Source organism: Staurois parvus, unplaced genomic scaffold (genome assembly GCF_062004578.1).
Source record: "Staurois parvus isolate SC_StPar_1 unplaced genomic scaffold, SC_StPar_1.0 ptg000684l, whole genome shotgun sequence".
Taxonomy (NCBI): Eukaryota; Metazoa; Chordata; class Amphibia; order Anura; family Ranidae; genus Staurois; species Staurois parvus.
Genome location: NW_028318480.1, coordinates 476,478 through 489,437, shown reverse-complemented (window position 1 = coordinate 489,437; position 12,960 = coordinate 476,478). Strand labels below are relative to the sequence as shown.

The 12,960-nt window shown below is 41.7% G+C and overlaps 1 pseudogene; it reads right to left on the bottom strand.

Annotated features, from left to right (window-relative positions):
* Positions 1–6,538, bottom strand: part of LOC149447471 (uncharacterized) — a 54,231-nt pseudogene extending 47,693 nt beyond the window's left edge.
* Between the last annotated feature and the right edge of the window lie 6,422 nt (positions 6,539–12,960).

Below are 12,960 nucleotides of genomic sequence, written 5' to 3'. Positions count from 1 at the left end.
AGCATCGGGTTCTGTGAAAGTTCAAGGGACCCTCGCTTTCTCAGCAGACAGTTTGAGGGTTGTTGGAACCTTCTGGGGCGAGTCAGACTGTGGTGGCATTTGTTTTGGACATTATAAGTGCTGGGTCTGAATCAACTGGGCGCTCAAAGAATGCAACACTAGTTTGCACTACTATCTGCAAGGACAGAACAGTAAGGGCAGGGACAGATGCTGAGGAAAACAGGGTACAGTTGGTAAACTCAGTGAAAGGTCAGGATTATGTGTTTTAGGGCTACAGCTATTTTCTGTTTTTCTTTGGCAGGCATAATTGATGAATTGGGGCAGCACAGTGGCTAAGTGGTTATCTTTTCCACCTAGCAGAACTAGAGCTGTTGGTTCATTTCCCAACCCACGAGTGGGTTTACTCCGGTTTCTTCCCACACTGCAAAGTGTAGGTTAATTGACTTCTGTCTAAACTGGCCCTACTATGTGTATGTATGAATTTGAGTCAGGGACCTTAGGTTGTAAGCTTACTGAGGGCAGGGACTGATGTGAATGTATAATATATGTATATGTAAAGTGCTGATAAATTGTTGGTTCAATATAAGTACCTTACAATAAATAAATAATTGCTCAGTCCTTCTTTGCTAAATGGACTGAATCTGGCAAGCCTAATGGTTTACGGAGGATGCATTATGATGAGCAGTTCCATCAGCATGAGCCAGTGCATCCTAGTTTCTGGTGGAACCACAAGGACATTAGTTTGTGGATTAAGCTCATGGCTCAGCCAGGGACTGGTGGTCAGTCCTTTCAAGGAATGGCCATGTGTTCGGGGTCCTTGGGAAATTCATCTGAGCAAAAGAAAGGCTACTGTTGCAAAGTTTGGCAAGATGTTTTAAAAAGAGAAGAGACATAGCTGACCAAACCTTCTGCAAAAATAGATGACACCAATAAAACTGTACTGGATAATGCAAAACCTAGGTACTCAAAAAAGGGAGGTTACATTTTATGGCAGATGGATTTCGATATGGATTTGTGGATTCCTGTTTGATATGTCTAAATCTGGTTTTGGCACTCAAGAAGGGAAACTGATGTAAGGGTGGATGATAGTATATGAGGGAACACTGATGTAAGGGGACACTGATTTAAGGGGGGCTCTGGTGAAGGGGGACACTAATGTAAAGGAGAACATTGAAGTAAGAGGGACTCTGATGTGAGGGGGGGACATTGATGTAAGAGAGGACATTGATGTGAGAGGGGTCACTAGTGGAATAAGGGAACCTGGTGAAAGGGAGAACATTCATGTAAAGGGGGACTCTGATGAAGCGGGTGGGACACTGATGTAAGAGGAGACATTGATGTAAGGGGGATACTAATGTAAGAGTTGACCATGATGTAAGGGGGGATGCTGAAGTAAAAGGGGACACTGATGTAAGAGGTCACGCTGCTGAAGGGAAGCCCTGATGTATGTGTTTAAAAAAGTACAGCATACTGCATTTTCCACATCGTTAACTGGTGCAAATTCACCACAAATGCACCTGGACGTGTGCAAACACATGTACATGCAATTTTGTAAAGAAAATAAATTGATGTATGAGAAAATATTCTTCCAAAAAATGACCCACAAATGTAGTGAAAATGTACTGTAAACGCATCTAAACATACTGCAAATGCATTGAAAACGCACCTAAAACACACACAAATGCACATGCAAAAAATGCAGAGTGAATGCAGATGGTGTAAATGAGCCCTTACATGGTTTGCCTGCCCGCAGCATCAGGTGGGTCAAGCTGCATAAACACACAGTCCATTCACAGTCTGTGGCCATAGCACCTGTGTGAATAAGACCTTTCTGCTACAGCTTGTATATTGTATGGGGATCAGGGGTGAACTGACCATTTAGGCACTCGGGCAATGCCCGAGGGTCCAGGGTCAGTAGGGGGCCCCATGAGATGCCCCTGGTACCTTTCATAGGCTTTTTGGGGTGTGGTTTGAGTGTGGGCAAGGACACAGGGGCCCCATGACTTTCTATTGCCCGGGGGGCCCCATGAGTTGTCACTCCGCCCCTGATGGGGATATTAAAAAAATGTGCATGTGTAAGTTGCTGGAGTGTAGCATGGCCCTCCCTTGTTTTGGGCTCACAAGGGTCCAACGTATGACCTTGTTCACAGGCCCACTACATTCAGAAAATGCCCCTGCTCATAGTAGATACTTGCTTTATCCTGAAAAACAATTAACTCTGAGCTAAATCATGATTTAAGATTTACAGATTGCAGTTTTCTTAATTCTATTGTTTGATAAGTGATTTGTTCTAAAATGAATTATTGTTATCTGATGGCTTCATTATGAATTGCACTGTTTAACTTAAAACCATAAAAAATGTAGACCTATGATCACATCAGCAGAAACGTTTACTCAGAGGGCTATGTTATATATACATTCAGTCACCATTAATTATATTAAAATATTTATAGAAGCATTCATGAAGTGTTAACAATGCCATGCGTGATCACTACACTAGCAAAGGAAGGTTTAAAAAAATGAGCCCAACAAAAACTTGCAAGGAATCCGACATACCAAATATGTCTAAAAAAAAAATCTGTAGACAAAAGGCAATTTATAGATGATTTTTAGCCTGCCATCTGATCTCTGTGAGTCTCTGATTGGCTATCACAGTGATCAGTCACTGTGCAGCCTGCCCCTGTGTTTTTGTTCTCTTCTGAATGGGGAGAAAATTACATTGTATTGTATTGTACAGTGTACATTGTATTGTACACTGAGAGAAAGATATAAACAAACACAATGTGTAAAAAAAAAAGAAGAAAGAAAAGAATTTGATGTAGGTCAATGCCAGGGTTTGTGTTAGAGTCAAGGTAGGGGTCAAAGGTCAATGTAAGGGTGAAAGGTTAGAGTCAAGGTTTGGGTCAGTATATTTTGGGTAGGATATTTTTAAAGTCACTTTTTAAATTAGTATCAGTGTCAGTTAGTGTCAGTTTGTATTAGGTAGAATAAAAAAGCAATATGTGCACCATTCTTTTTGGGCCCTACTACAGGTACAAATATCAAATAACATACACATATGTGGTATCCCTGTGATCATCAAGAGCAGAAGCATTTATTTTGGGTTGCTGTTTGTTGGTAAGTTATGGCAAGAAATATACAGCTACATGTTTAAAAAAATATATATTTTTTACAATCTTGGGCCAGTTTTCCCCCCAAAAACCAAGAGATATCCATTACAATTTACCACCAAAAGACAGCCCAATTTGCTCTAAAAAAAATGCACTATAATTCACCTGGATATACAAATTAGTTGGGATGATAAGATATTTATCTTGAGAAAAAAATAGTTTTTTTTCTCAAAATTGTCAGGCGTATGCGAATGTGATCAAATACCACCAAAAGAAAGGTCTATATGTGGAAAAAAAGATGTAAATTTTATTTGGGTGCAGCATTGCATGACCGCGCACTTGAGTTAAAGTAATGCAGCGCCGCAAAGCAAAAAATGGCCTGGTCAGGATGGGGGGTAAATCCTCTGGAGGGCAAATGGTTAATAGATTGTAAAATGTTTGTTTACGTTTATTTATAAGGCTAGGTTCACACTTGTGTGGGTGGTTGCCGCTGCAGGACTACATCTGTTCTCGCAGCCGCAAGCATCCACAGGCAAAAATGCACAGCACTTGAGGAAATGGCACCCCCATGCACTGAAAACTGCAATTTGTGTTCCGGACTGGGAACCACATTGTTTTTGCCATTTCCATGCAAGACGTATTCCCTGCGCTTTCAGGAGGCACATCAGTCCATTCAAATGAACATGCTGCCGTGTCTGTGTCTCGCAGAGCTGCACAAGTGTGAACCTAGCCTTGGAGCGTGCCTGTTTTTGTGTGCGTGTGTGTATGTATACACAGTATATACAGTAAAAAAAAATAATATATATATATATATATAAAATGATGTTTGTTCATCGAGTTCGAAGAGGACCTTGACATCTAACAGGTAGTGGGCTGTGCACAGTGTGTCTGTAGGTGGCTGATAAGGCCTATAGTACGAAATGTTCTACCACATGTCAGGCAGACATATGTAGGCACCACTATTGCAGCATTTGCAGCTCTAGCTTAGCGGAGTGCTCACTTCTCTTGTGCTGTGGCTGTTCTTCTCTCCTCAAATGTCTGGCAGCCTTGGTGGATCAACGTGTGCCAGGTTGATCAATCTTGTGCCAGGGTTTCCCAGAAGGTGATGTCAATATCCAGGGACTTGAAGGAGGCTTTCAATGTGTCCTTGTATTGCTTCCATTGTCTCCCATGCGATCGCTTTCCTTGATACAGCTCACCATAGAGGAGCTGTTTAGGGATGCAGTGGTCTGGCATCCTTGCAACATGGCCCAGCGTGTCTGGGCTTTCATCAGCAGGGTGTGAACTGATGGCAGGCTTGCTCTGGAGAGGACTTCTGTGTCTGTGGAGGCAGGTAATGTGGAAGTGGTTCAATTGCCAAGCATGCCTCCTGTATAAAGTCCAAGTCTCACTGGCATACATCAGGGTAGTTAGCACTACTGATTTGTGAAAAGAAATTCACAGAAAAGCAGCTACATTATGAACAGAACGTGACACTCAGAAAAATTTCCAAAAATTATGCTTTATTACACATATATAAATATGACATTTGGGCGTTCGCCCTGGTTTACCATCACCTCAGTATGAGACAATACACACAGACCTAAAACCATATAAAATGACACCAAGACCGGTCTAAATGCATGTGCAACAGAAAAAATGACTGCAAGAGTCTAATGTCCCTGTAGCACAAACACATAGGTGAACACTTCCCAAAAGAGGTGTATCCAAAAATTATACCATAGGCATACCATAATATTGAATTTTATAAATAAAACAATACCATTATGGTGAATCCCAATCAGGGAATCCAAAAATTGTACTATGGATATAAGTATCACATGTATGCAATGCAGCAAGCACAATATGCGTCAAAAAAGAGACGTCATACGTCAGATACGTCACTTCCGGTCATGCGCATTAGGTGGAACGCACGCTGACCCATAAGGAGGAAGCCATCTTCACATGCCATGAGGCAAGTGTGAGCAGCACAAGCGCCAAGAAGGGGGTGGAACCCGCGGTATATCGGCGGATGTCAGCGGTGGTTCCTAGGCCTCTGTGGCCGTGTATGGCAGTACCCATGAAGGACATCTCTTTCATTCCTAATACCCACAGCACAGGTGGTGAGTGGACTGTTACAGGACATTAGATATATGGTCCTCTGTGATCTATATGACCTATATATCTTATTGAGTGTAAACTCTGTCAGTGACTTCCCACATATCATTTGTCTCACTACAGGATGGGGACATCATGGTGCTTTGTATAGGATACAGGATATACCACATACTGTATATCTCAACAGGCAGAAGATCTTTTGGGATATGTCCTGTTTTCCCTACGAAAGGTGGTGTGTAGTCCACATATAGTGGTGAAGATACCATTTCAAGCAGAGTGCTGCTTTTTGCATCTTTTCTTCCACCCTGGGAATAAATGGGGCATATTTTCATTTAAGAGCTCTAGGATACAGCTGTTTATATTACAGATGAATGGGCCCCAACCACTTGTGCCGGCACAGGAATGTATTGCATCATATATTTGACATTTATGTCTCCCTCCATACAGGCCTGAGGCTTGTTGTTCTCTTTTTTGACGCATATTGTGCTTGCTGCATTGCTTACATGTGATACTTATATCCATAGTACAATTTTTGGATTCCCTGATTGGGATTCACCATAATGGTATTGTTTTATTTATAAAATTCAATATTATGGTATGCCTATGGTATAATTTTTGGATACACCTCTTTTGGGAAGTGTTCACCTATGTGTTTGTGCTACAGGGACATTAGACTCTTGCAGTCATTTTTTCTGTTGCACATGCATTTAGACCGGTCTTGGTGTCATTTTATATGGTTTTAGGTCTGTGTGTATTGTCTCATACTGAGGTGATGGTAAACCAGGGCGAACGCCCAAATGTCATATTTATATATGTGTAATAAAGCATAATTTTTGGAAATTTTTCTGAGTGTCACGTTCTGTTCATAATGTAGCCGCTTTTTCTGTGAATTTCTTTTCACAAATCCCCCTTTTTTGAATGCCTCTTTTGGCTACTGAATGGAGACCAATATTGGGTGACATGATAATTCATTTGACAACCTCTTAATAATTACCTTTAATAGTTAGCACTACTGCTCTGTAGACTTTGAGCTTTGTGGCAAGGCTTACTCCATGGCGGCCAAAGACATTGGTCAGTAATCTGCCAAATGCAGAGCTTACATTGAGGATTCTGCAGGTGACCTCAATATCAATTGTCACTGCGCAGGATAGGGTGCTGCCAAGGTATGTAAATTGGTCCACTGCTTGCAGCTTTTGTCCCTTCACTGTGATGGTGTGCTTTTGGTGTTGGGCTTTCGGAGCTGGCTGATGCATCCCTTTGGTCTTCTTTTTGTTGATGAGGAGGCTGAAGTTGTTGCATGCTGCTACAAATTTGTCCACACTGGCTTGCATTTCCTGCTCTGATCCAGTGCACAGTGCACAGTGATCAGCAAAAAGGAGGTCTCATAGCACAGACTAGGAGTCTTCTCAGGTTTAACAGTTTCCCATTGGTCCTGTATCTCAGGCAAACTCCCAAGGAACTCTTTTGGAAGGCATCTGACAGCATGGCTGAAAACATTATGCTGACAAGGGTCGGTCCCAACACGCAACCTTGCTTGACACCGTTTGTAACAGGAAAGGCCTCTGAAGCTTCTTCATTGTCCAAAAAATGAGCCATCATGCCGTCATGGAACTGACGTACCATTGAGATGAATCTGTAAGGGCATTCAAACTTTGACATGATACGCCACAGACCTTTGCTACTGACAGTGTCAAAAGCCTTGGAGAGATCCATGAAGGTGGTGTACAATTCAAGGTTTTGCTCTTGACACTTCTCTTGGAGCTCTCGGGCTGCGAAGATCATGTCCACAGTGCCATGCTCTTTGCGGAAACTGCACTGTGTCTTGTGTAATAAACCCTGTTCCAGGTAGTCAGTCAGGAGGTTCAGCAACACTTGTGCAAGGATCTTGCCTGCGATGGAAATCAGTGATATTCCTCTATGATTATCGCAGACTTGTCGATTCCCTTTCCTCTTGTAGAGCTGTACGATGGACACATCTTTTCAGTTCCTGAGGAATGAATCCTTGATTCCAGAAGGACTGGAACAGCAGAGTGAGTTTGTCGACAAGCACTGCACCACCATCCTTATAAACTTGCGCTAGGGTCACATGATCCTGGGGCCTTGCCACTGGACAGCTTGCTGATAGCCTGTAGGGTTTCAGTCTTCTTTGGTGGGGCATCCAGGCTGTGGTTGATATCTGCCTGGGGCATTCTGTCGATCGCCTGATTGTTGATGTAAGATGGGCGGTTCAGAACAGATTGGAAGTGCTCAGCCCAATGCTGTAGGATCAGAGTATTCTCAGTAATGAGAGTTGCACCATCTGAGTCTAGTAGAGGAGAGCTCCCTGAGAGTTGAGGTCCATACAAGGATCTGAGGGCTTCATAGAACCGTTTGGCATAAGTTCTATCAGCAAACATCTGAATTTCATCTGCTTTGGCTTTGGGAGTCCTGTATCTTGTAAAGCTTGCTCTGTACAGTCCTGCGAGTGTTGTTGAAGGCATCTTTCTTAGCTGCTGACAACGGGTCATTCTGATAAACACGGTGAAGGCGGTGCTTTTCAGCAAGTAGGGCCTTGACCTCATCATCATTTTCGTCAAACCAGTCCTAGTGTTTGCTGTGTGAGGGTCCAAGAAACTTTAGTGCAGAAGAGTGCACAATATCTTGGAAGCGTTCCCAGTCCTTCTCAGCATTTTCCTCTGATTGCAGCTCTGAGACTTGGTTGTCAAGATCTTCTGCTAGTGAAGTTGCTGTGTTGGGGTTCCTCAGTTTACTGATGCTAATCTGTTTCATCACAGCTTTGTTTCAATGCGGACATCTCTTTGGCTTGATGTGAAAGCTTAATTTGGAGATGATGAGTCTATGGTCAGTCCAACAGTCAGCAATCGGCTGAATATATATATATATATATATATATATATATATATATATATATATACACACACACACACACATATGTGTTTGAGCTTTGGGGTGCACACCCCAATGCAGTAGGCTGTGCACACCTTTGGTAAACTGTATTACTTGAATTAATGTCAAAGCTGTATTCAGAGGGTTAACTATCAATTCTAAAATGAATAGTTAGACAAGTGCTAAAACTAGCACAAAAAAACAAGATTTAAACTGTCCATTTAAATGTTCTCTTCAGTAGTTTTGACTCTAACTAGTTGCTTTAACATGACAGAAATGGTTTTTGTTAAAGCAAATTGATAAACGCGGCCCAGTTTGTTTCTTGCCAAAGGCCACACTGGAATAACACCATAATCATGTTTTACAGTTTGTTTTCATGCTTGCAGATTAACCGTTCGTAAATTGTGCTTCATTTTTATACAGTTAGAACTAAAACAGGTTTACCAAGATTATTGACACGAAAAAAAGATTATCTATGGGCAGCACAGTGGCTAAATGCTTAGCACTTCCGCCTGGCAGTACTAGGGTCGTTGGTTCGAATCCCAGCCATGTCACCACCTGCCTGGAGTTTGCATGTTCTCCCTGTGCCTGCATGGGTTTCCTCCCACACTCGAAAGACATGTTGGTAGGTTAATTGGATCCTGTCTAAATTGGCCCTAATATGTGTATGAAAGTAAGTTAGGTACCTTAGATTGTACACCTCTTGAGGGTTAGGGACTGATGTGAATGTACAATATATATGTGTAAAGTGCTGTGTAAATTGACGGTGCTATATAAGTACCTGAAATAAATAAATAAATCTAAAAAAGAAAATATGTAAAATAAAGATGGTGTGATATTTTCCAACACATGCATGTCTTCCATCCAGGAAATCCAGTGTAAGATAACTGCAGATTACCAGTCTTCAGATATTTCATGTTCTGTGCATGTACAGTACATGTTAGAAGTATGACAGTCATGTAATACACATTGTACATTTTTTGTTTGTTTGAGGTTCTGTCTAGCATATTTTCTGTGGTTTATCAAGATGTACTGTACATTGCACTGAAATCTGTTATTTCATTTATGACCATCCTGCAACCTACATTTACTATAAGGTAACAAAATCTATCCTCAGTTTCATTTAAAATAACTTTAGATTAAAAATATTTTCTCTTCAAATGAAAAGCACCTTGATAAATTATTTATTGCTTGGCTATTAATAGTAGAGCCTGTATACACTTCTTCTGCTTCCATTGTAATATTTTCAAACAAAAACAGGACAGAGAAAAGGTGGTGTAAGATAGACGAAATCCCATTTAAACACAAGCCAAGGCCTAGTGTCACTACCAAGATTACTTACTGTAGTGTTTCCATGACAACTACCAATCAGAAACTCTGACAAGGAGGCAGCCATCCTTAACATGTGCAGCCGATCAGCCTCTTGGCTGCTGCAGGGTCCATAACATTGCAGCATCATGTATTGCTATAGATAATAGAACACTGTAGATATATAACATTTGGAATTCATGAATGTTAAATAGCTACAAACTATACAGACAGTTGCATATGATCTGTAGCAAAGAATATGCCATAAAAGATGCTTTTGAATAGGCAGGCTAATGTACAGGCTAGTCAGATTGCTTTAAATAAATAAATTGTAGTATAATTTTTTTCAGTGAAATGTTTATTTTGGATGTTTTTACTGTAAGCTCTATTTTGAGATCCACATTTGAATTATCTGCATTAGCAAACTCCAATGTCAGTGTATGTCTGTGGCTTTATCTTTGAAGTGCCATTTAGTGATTTTCCTTTGTGAGGAATCTGTGATGCTTTAGTGATGTTTGAATCTGTAATTATGCTTTGTTTTTGAGATGCTTTGTGCATTCATTGTGACTTGTGGCTTGATACATGAATGTTACTTTCTGCTCAGGTAAGCACCAACACTGAGTCATTAACAGCACTGTTTCTTTGCTGATTATGCAACAGAAAAAAAACCCAAAGCAGTCAGCATTGATGGGCACAGTTTGCAATCTCGTGTTGTTTTGGTTTTAAACCTCACCTATATGCAAGAATTCCATATCAATTAACATTCACTGCTTTTATGATTAGGGTCCATGCACTGGGCATAAAAAATGCTGCTTATTCAGGCATTTTGAATTTTTTTCTTCAGCCTGTTGAAGCAGCTCTATGTTAGCCTATGTGTCCATGCACATTAGGAAATTTACAGGCATATTTTTACAGTAGCGTTTACAGGCAGAAAAAAACCCTTCAGAATCTAGTTTTTATGAGGAACTTTCGGGCAGAAAAATACACTTAACATGCAGTTTAGGAGCAGTTGGCGTTTTAAAATGCACATTGAAAAATAGGCAGAGGGAAATGTTTTGGAAAAAAAAAAACATTTGTAAAAGCAAATGCCCATAAATGCTCATAAAATCTTGTGCAATATGAGCCACTGTGACATTTTTTCTGCCACTTTTTCTGCCAGAGATACTGGCATTTTTTTTCTGCCCCTAGTGTGCATGGACCCCAAGAGTTCAAGAAAGAAAATGTTCATGGTGGCATGGAGTAGAGTCATATCATCAGCACTTATTTGTCTTCATTTCTATGCACATTGTCATTTATATCAGTGTAGCCCCCTCCTAGTTAGCTAGGGAGAGCTAGCTGATTATTTTTCAGTTAGAAGGGCTGAGTAGCAGCCTGGGCAATAGTTAGCTGGATCAAATTTGGGTCAGAGTTGAGAGGCTCGGCAGATCAGTTCCTTGATACCTTCCCCTGCTCTAAAATCTTGGAGGAGGTTCTAGAAGCAGTGCACAGGGGTGAGGAGTGAATAGATCACACTCTTAAGGGATCCTGGACAATCCTCAAGCAGGAGGCTTGGCATGGGACCAGGATAGCCAGTAAAGTAATAAAGAGCACTCTGGTGGGAAACCTGATTAGCTCCTTACCCGGGAATGTTCATCCTACAGTGGCAGGCACTAGATTTCCTTGCCCAGGGATTCCCTCAGGCAGCTGGATAAGAAGAGGATTATCTGGGGTCTGGGGTGGTACACCAGGAGAGGCTGGAGAGCTCTCCAAGAAGACGTTCTGCTGTGTAAAGACTTGTACATAGTTGCTAAGGAGTTTGTCCTCGATTTGCAGTTCCATAGGGCATCCCATACACCCTTTACCCAATCCAAGTTCAACACCCCTTAGTAAAACATAAAACCAAGCTCAAGGACTGTTTACTGACTCTGAATTCAAGTCTGTGGAAAATGTGTGTTGCCTGGCTGTGCAGGACTGTAGGGGACACAAATCTTCAGCAGCTCCTAGGGGGGTAGTGGTACATCAGTGATAATGATAGTGGGGAATCTCTTTACTTGTGTCTCAGATAGATTGATGAAATTCGTGGCTTATCCAGGCATGTTACATTTTCATACAGGTCAGTAAGGGTGAGCAAATATTTTTGGCTTTTATGGAGACTTCTCTGAAACCATTGTGAAGTCCAAAAAACGTAAAACCAAACCCCATTAAATTTATGGAAGTGAATCTTAATTACCAATCTTAATCACCATTTAAAGAATATTGATAATCAATAATGGATATTTTAAGGCTAATATGTAACATGAGACATTATTATTATTATTCAGGATTTATATAGTGCCAACAGTTTGCTCAGCGCTTTACAATATAACGGGACACAATACAGCAACAATACAGTTCAATACAAGAGGGCCCTGCTCTTTGGAGCTTACAATCTAGGAAGGAGGGGCTAGTGGTACAAAAGGTAGTAACTGTGGGGGATGTACTGGTTGGAAGAGTAGAAGTTTCCATTATTAGCTGAGGGCAGGATAAGCTTCCCTGAAGAGATAGGTTTTCAGAGATCACCTAAAAGTGAGCAGAGTAGGTGATAGTCTGATAAATTGGGGTAAAGAGTTCCAGAGGATGGGGGAAGCTCTGGAAAAGTCCTGGAGATGAGCATGGGAGGAGGAGACAAGAGAGCTAGAGAGTAGGAGGTCTGGCGAGGAGCGGAGAGTACGGTTTGGGTGATATTTAGAGACAAGATTGTTGATGTAATTTGGGGCAGAGTTATAAATGGCTTTATACTTTATTGTTAATGTTTTGAATTTAATCCTTTGGGCAATGGGAAGCCAGTGGAGGGATTGGCAGAGAGGGGTGGCAGATGCAGAACGGTTAGTAAGATGGATAAGTCTGGCAGCAGCATTCATGATAGACTGAAGAGGGGATAGCCTGCGATTCGGTAGGCCAATGAAGAGGGAGTTACAATAGTCAAGGCGAGATATAACAAGGGAGTGAATAAGTTGCTTAGTGGTTTCCGAGGTTAGGAACGGGCGTATCTTGGAGATGTTGTGGAGGTGAAGTCTGCAAGATTTGGACAGTGATTGGATTTGGGGGTGAAAGGACAGATGGGAGTCTAGAATTACACCTAGCACCCTGGCATGAGGGGAGGGAATGATGATTGTGTTATTGATCTTTATGGAGAGGTTAGGGGAGGGGGCACGGGCAGGGGGGAATACTGAGAGCTCAGTTTTGGAAAGATTGAGTTTGAGAAAGTGGAGTGACATCCATGCCGCTGCTTGGTGCCAAGTTTCTGTAATTGTTGGTAGGTTAAGGGAGCGGGAGACAAAAAGGTCATGGACAGAGGTGAGCTTATTACAGACAGAGCGAGCATACCAGAGCGCACATGAAAAAGGGAGGGTGGTTTTTGGGAGCATGGGGACCAATGTTAAATTGAGGGGATTGCGGTTATTCCCGGAAGAAAGAGGATGCCTGGTGTGGGGGTGAAATACTGGAGGACCAGGGTTTGGGGAGATATCTCCAGAGGTTAGGAGAAGAAGAAGGGTGAGGAAAGTAACATGGGAGCGGGATGTACATGAGTGCACATGCC